Below are 6,632 nucleotides of genomic sequence, written 5' to 3' on the forward strand. Positions count from 1 at the left end.
ATACAGGGCTGAGGGGAATAAAGGGGGAAAATGGAAAAATTGTAACAGCATAATTAGTAAAATATATTCACCACTTTCCTTTTTTCTTTCTTATTTTTAAAGAGAGGGGAAGGAAGGGAGAAAGCGAAGGAGAGTAACATCAATGTGTGGTTGCCTCTTCTGCACCCCCAGCCAGGGACCCAGCCGACAACCCAGGCATGTGCCCCAACTGGGAATCAAACCAGTGACTCTTTGGTTCAAAGGTCAGCACTCAATCCACTAAGCCACACCAGCCATAGCTCAATAAAATATATTTTCTTAAAAAAAGAAAATCAACAAGGAGATGGTGGCCTTCAATGACACACTAGATCAAATTCATTTAATTGATATTTTCAGAGCATTTCACCTCAAAGCAAAAGAATATACATACTTTTCAAATGCAGATGGAACATTTTCTAGGGTAGACCATATGTTAGGACACAAAACAAGTCTCAATAAATTTAAAAATTTAAATTATATCAAGCCTCTTTTCTGTCCACAATGCTACAAAACTAGAAATAAATTATAAGAACACTGAAAAACACACAATGACATGGAAGCTAAATACATATTATTAAACAATGAATAGGTCAATGAAAAGATCAGGAAGAAATCAAAAGATACCTTGAAACAAATGAAAATGAGGACACACGATCCAAAATCTATTGGACACTAGGAAAGCAATCCTAAGAGGGAAATTCATAGCATTACAAGTCTATCTTAAAAAAACAAGAAAAATCTCAGAAGCATAAATACACCATTTCATTGTTCTTTTGCTTCCAGCGTTTCTGTTGAGAAGTCAACTATAAGTCTTATTGCTGCATCCTTGAAGTTAAGGTATCTTTTTTAAATGGTCTATTTTAAGATTTTTATCTTGTCTCATTGTTTTTGATCTCAAACTGTTTTACTACAATGTGACAAGATGCAATTTTATTTGTATGTATGTGGTGTTCCTAGTGTTTATTACATTTGTAACTAGATGATTTTCATGTTTTGGAAAGTTCTCAGATAGCATCTTTTCAAATATTGCTTTTGTCCCATTCCCTCTTTTTTTTTTTTCTGAATTTACACATACATGTTGTTAGAACTTTTCACCATCCCACATGTCTCTTCTGTTCTTCTATATGTGTGTTTTCCAACATTTTTCTTTTTGTGATTTATTCCAATATTTTCAGTTACATTTAACTTTTCTAATCATTGCTCTTGATATTTCTTTTGATTGTGCTATTGAGTCTATTTATTGAGTGATTTCAGTTATTGTAGTTTTCAGTTCCAGAAATTTATTTTAATTCCTATTTACAGATTCCAGCTCTCTGGTGAAATTCTCTATCTTATTGTATACTTTTATAACATATTAATCACAGCTATAAACTATTGTAAGTAACTCGATTACCTATGGGTCTGTTTCTATTATCTGTTATTCTCCTCCACAGGCATTTTAATTTTATTGTGGCTAGCAGTTAAAGTAGAAAAAAATCACCTTGCCCAAATAATAGTTGAAATAACTCAAGGCTTCATTTTGGTTTCCATAAAGGCTAATATATTTTAGATTTGCCCTTAATCTTAGGGTAAAGACTTTATAGGTATCATGTAAAGGCCTCAGTATTTATGAGGCCTTCTTCATAGTTTTCTGAAATCCAATGATAATCCCTTCATCAATGTGAGACTGCAGAAATTTCTGAATTGCTTTAGTGTCATTAACTTAGATTAAGTTAGACTAACTTAGACTAAGTTGGCCTCTGTAACTTAGAAACTGGAAAATTCCTCAAGGTAAAATCATGACAATATTTGGTGCACTTCTGTGAGGTTCTTTCTCTTCTGAAATCTTGGGTTTCCAAGTGCCATCTGCATTAGTAGCCCTAAACTCCAATTTTTGCCTTGCTAGCCCCATTAAACTGCCAAAAACTCTGATTCATTGTTTTCTTCTCAGTCCCTAAGTCTCTTATAAAGTGTTTGCTGCTTATAAATCAGCAAGCATATTAAGAGTAAAAGCATCATTGGCACAAAATATTAACAGTGATGAAAAGCAAGGACCTAAAACCAACACTACTCTACTTAGCAAGGCTAACACTTAGAATTGAAGGACAGGTAAAGAGTTTCTCAGATGAGAAAAATCTAAAGGAGTCTATCACCACCAAACCAGTATTACAAAATATGTAAAAGAGAATTCTTTAAACAAAGAAAGGGGGAAAAGAACATAAATATAAATAATATAATGGCAATAACTACATACCTATAAATACAACTTTAAATGTAAATGGATTAAATGCTCAAATCAAAAGTTGTAGGATGACTGAATAGATAAACTATACATATATATACACACACATATATATACACACATATATAGTATATACACACATATATGTATATATACTATAAACTATATATAAATATATAAACTACATATATACATATATATAAACTATATATACATACTGTCTACAGGAGACCAAAATGTCTTCAGATCAAAAGACATACACAAAATAAAAGGATACAAAAGGATAATCCATGAAAATAATAATGAAAAAAAAACCCTGATGTAGCCATACTTAGACAAAATAGAGTTTAAAACAAAAGCTGTAGCAAGAGACAAATACAGACACTTCATAATTATAAAGAGAACCACACAACAAGGGGATATAACTTTTATAAACATTTACACACCCAATGTAGAAGCACCTAGACATATAAAGCAGGCATCAAGGGAGACATTAAGAGTAATAAAGTAATTGTAGGAGATTTTAACACCCTATTGACATCACTGAATAGATTATTGAGAGAAAAAATTAATAAGAAACAGCAGTCTTAAATGACATATTAGACAAGATGGATTTAAATGATATTTAGAGTACTTCATGCAAAGCAGCAGAATATGCATTCTTGTCAAGAGTACCTGGAACATTAGGCCACAGAACAAGTCTCAATAAATTTAAGAATATTGAGGTCATATCAAGAATTTTCTCTGACTATAATGGTACAAAACCATGAATCAATTACAAGAAAATTGAAAAAAATACACAAATATGTGGAGGTTAAATAACATGCTGCAAAATAATGAGAGTTAACAACAAGATCAAGATGGAAAATCAAAAGATATCATAAAAAAAAAAATAAAAACACAATGACTCAAAATCAGTGGGACATTGTCAAAGCAGTTCTAAGAAGGAAAATTATAGCAATATAGGACTATCCTAAAAAACAAGAAAAATCTCAAATAAATGATTTAACTTATCACCTAAAAGAAGTAGAAAAAAACAAACCTCTAAGTGATCAGTAGGAAGAAAATAATAAATATCAAAGCAGAAATAAACTAAATTGAGTTTTTAAAATAATACAAAAATCACCTTGGCTGGTGTGGCTCAGTGGATTGAGTGCCAGCTGGAGAACCAAAGGTTCACTGGTTTGATTCCCAAGTCAGGGCACATGCCTGGGTTGTGGGCCAGGTACCCAGCAGGGTACACTTGAGAGGCAATTACACACTGATGTTTCTCTCCCTCTCTTTCTCCTTCCCTTCTCCTCTCTCTAAAAATAAATATATAAAATATTTTTTAAATAATACAAAAATCAATAAAACCAAGAGTTGATATCTTGAAAAGATAAAAAAATGATAATCCTTAAACAGATTCATTAATGAAATAGAGGACCCCAAAATATAAAATCAGAAATATGAGAAGTAACAACTGACAACACAGAAATACGAAAGATTGAATGAAAATACTATGAACAATTATATGCCAACAAACTGGACAATCTGAAAGAAATAGATGAATTCCTAGAAGCATGCAATCTTCCATGATTGACTCAAGAAAAATCAAAAAATTTGAACAGAGTGAAATCAAAGCAGTAATTAAAAAGTTCAAAACAAACAAAGTCCTGGACCAAATGGCTTCACAGGTGAATTTTACCAAATAGTCAAAGAAAAACTAACACCTATTCTTCTCAAACCATTTCAAAATGTTCAAGTGGAGAAAAGGCTCCCAAGATTGTTTTATGAGACTGGCATTATCCTGATTCCAAAACCAGACAAAAACATTACAAAAAAGAAAAGTATAGAACAATATTACTGATAAATATAGATGGAAAAATCCTCAACAAAATATTAGCAAGCCAAATTCATGATCAAGTGTGATTTATTCCTGGGATGCAAGGTTGGTTTAATGTCAATTAACGTGACATACCACATAAACAAAATGAAGGATAAAAATTATATGATCATATCAGTAGATGTAGAAAAGCATTTGACAAAATCCAGCATCCATTTAGGATAAAAACTCTCACCAAAGTGAAAATGCAGAGAACATTCCTCAACATAATAAAGGCCACATAGGACAAATCTACAGATAATTTCAGACTCAATGGAGAGAAGCTAAAATCATTTTCATTAATATCAGGAACAAGGCAAGGATATCCATTTTCATATTTATTCAGCTAATATTGGAAGTCCTAGCCACAGCAGTCAGACAAGAAGAAAACATAAAAGGCATCCAAACTAGAAAAGAAGTAAAACTCATTATTAGCCAATGACATGATACTATATGGAGAGAACCCTAAAGATTCAGGAAAAAAAAAAAACTATGAAAATGGATAAATAAATTCAGCAATGTACCAAAAAAACCCCACAAAATAAATATCTAGAAATAAGTTGCATTTTTATACACCAATAATGAACTACTAGAAAAGAAAACTAAGAAAACAATCCCATTTATAACTCCATCAAAAAATATGTGGGAATAAATTTAGCCAAGCAGGTAAAAACCTGTACTTGGTAAATTATAAAACATTGAAGATAGAAATGGAAGAAAATACAAATAAATAAAAGCATGTAGTATGCTCATAGATATGAAGAATTAACATCACTAAAATGCCCATGCTATCCAAAGAAATCTATAGATTTAATGAAATTCCTATCAAAATACCAGTTGCGTTTTTCTCAGAACTAGAACAAATAATCCTAAAATTTGTATCAAACCACAAAACACTCTAAATATCAAAGTGGTCTTGAGAAAGAATAACAAAACTAGAGGTGTCATACTACCTGATATCAAACAATACTACCAAGCTATAATAATCAACAGAGCATAGTACTGGCATAAGAAGACTCATAGGTCAATGGAACAAAATAGTGATCCCAGAAATAAAAATATACCTATATGGTAAATTAATCCATGACAAAGGAAGCAGAATACACAATAGGGTAAAAATAGTCTCTTCAATAAATGGTGTTGGAAAAATTGGACAGATACATGCAAAAAACATAAAACTACTTCACTACTTTCTTATGCCATATACAAGAAAAACCTCCAAGTGTATTAAAGACTTAAATGTGAGACTTGAAATCATAAAAATCCTAGAAGAAAACATAGGTAGTACAATCTTTGACATTGTTCTTAGTAATATTTTTTGGATATGTCTTCTTGAACAGGAAAACAAAATAAAAAATAAATGGAACTACATCAAACTAAAAAGGTTTTGCATAGCAAAGGAAACCATCAACATATTGAAGAAGGTATTTGCCAATGATACATCTGATAAAGTTATTTTCCAAATTTTTTATAAAATTTACTCATACAACTTAACCCCAAAAAAGCAAACAATCAAATTAAAAAATGGGCAGAGGACCTGAACAGATGGTCAATAGACATATGAAAAGATGCTCAACATCACTAATCATCAGAGAAATGCAAATTAAAAATCACAATGAGCTATCACCTCATCTGTCAGAAGGGTGAGCATGAATAAGTCAACAAACAACAAATGTTTGCAAGGATGTGGAAAAAAAGGGAACCTTTCATGCATTGGTGGTGGGAATGCAAATGGGGATAGTAACTATAGAAAACAGTGTAAAGATTTCCCAAAAAATTAAAAATAGAAACTACCTATGACCAGTTAGCTCCACTTCTGGATATTCCAAGAACCCAAAACACTAATTTGAAGAAATATATTTACCCTATGTTCATTGAAGTGTTATTTACAATAGCCAAGATCCTAAGTGTCCATCAATAAATCACTGGACAAAAAAAAAAAAAATGTTACATATATACAATGGGATACTACCTGGCCATAAAAAAGAATAAAATCTTACCATTTGCTACAACATGGGTAAACTCAAGGGTATTATGCTAAGTGTAATATGTCAAACAGACAAAGAAATATATCATATGATTCCCCTTGTATGTGGAATCTATAAAATAAAATAAATTAACAAACAAAACAGAAACACCTCAGATACAAGAACAAACTGTTGGTTGCCAGATAAGAAAGACGCTGGGGGCTGAGTGAAAAAGGTAAAAGGATTAAGATGTAAAAATTGGTAGTTACAAAACAGCCACATGGATGTAAATTACAACATAGGGAATATAGCTAATAGTAGTATAATAATTGTGTATAGCACCTGGTGGCTACTGAACTAATTGGGGGGATAACTTCACAGATTACATACATGTCTAGCCACTATGCTATACACCTGAAACTAATATAATATGTCAACTATAATTTTTTCTGTATTTTATTTATTTTTCTTTTTTCCACATTTTTTATTGTTGTTCAGATACAGTTGTCTCCATTTTCCCCTACCACACCCCCCCACCCCCGCCATCCCCACTTCCCACCCT

Source organism: Phyllostomus discolor, chromosome 4, assembly GCF_004126475.2.
Source record: "Phyllostomus discolor isolate MPI-MPIP mPhyDis1 chromosome 4, mPhyDis1.pri.v3, whole genome shotgun sequence".
Classification (NCBI taxonomy): domain Eukaryota; kingdom Metazoa; phylum Chordata; class Mammalia; order Chiroptera; family Phyllostomidae; genus Phyllostomus; species Phyllostomus discolor.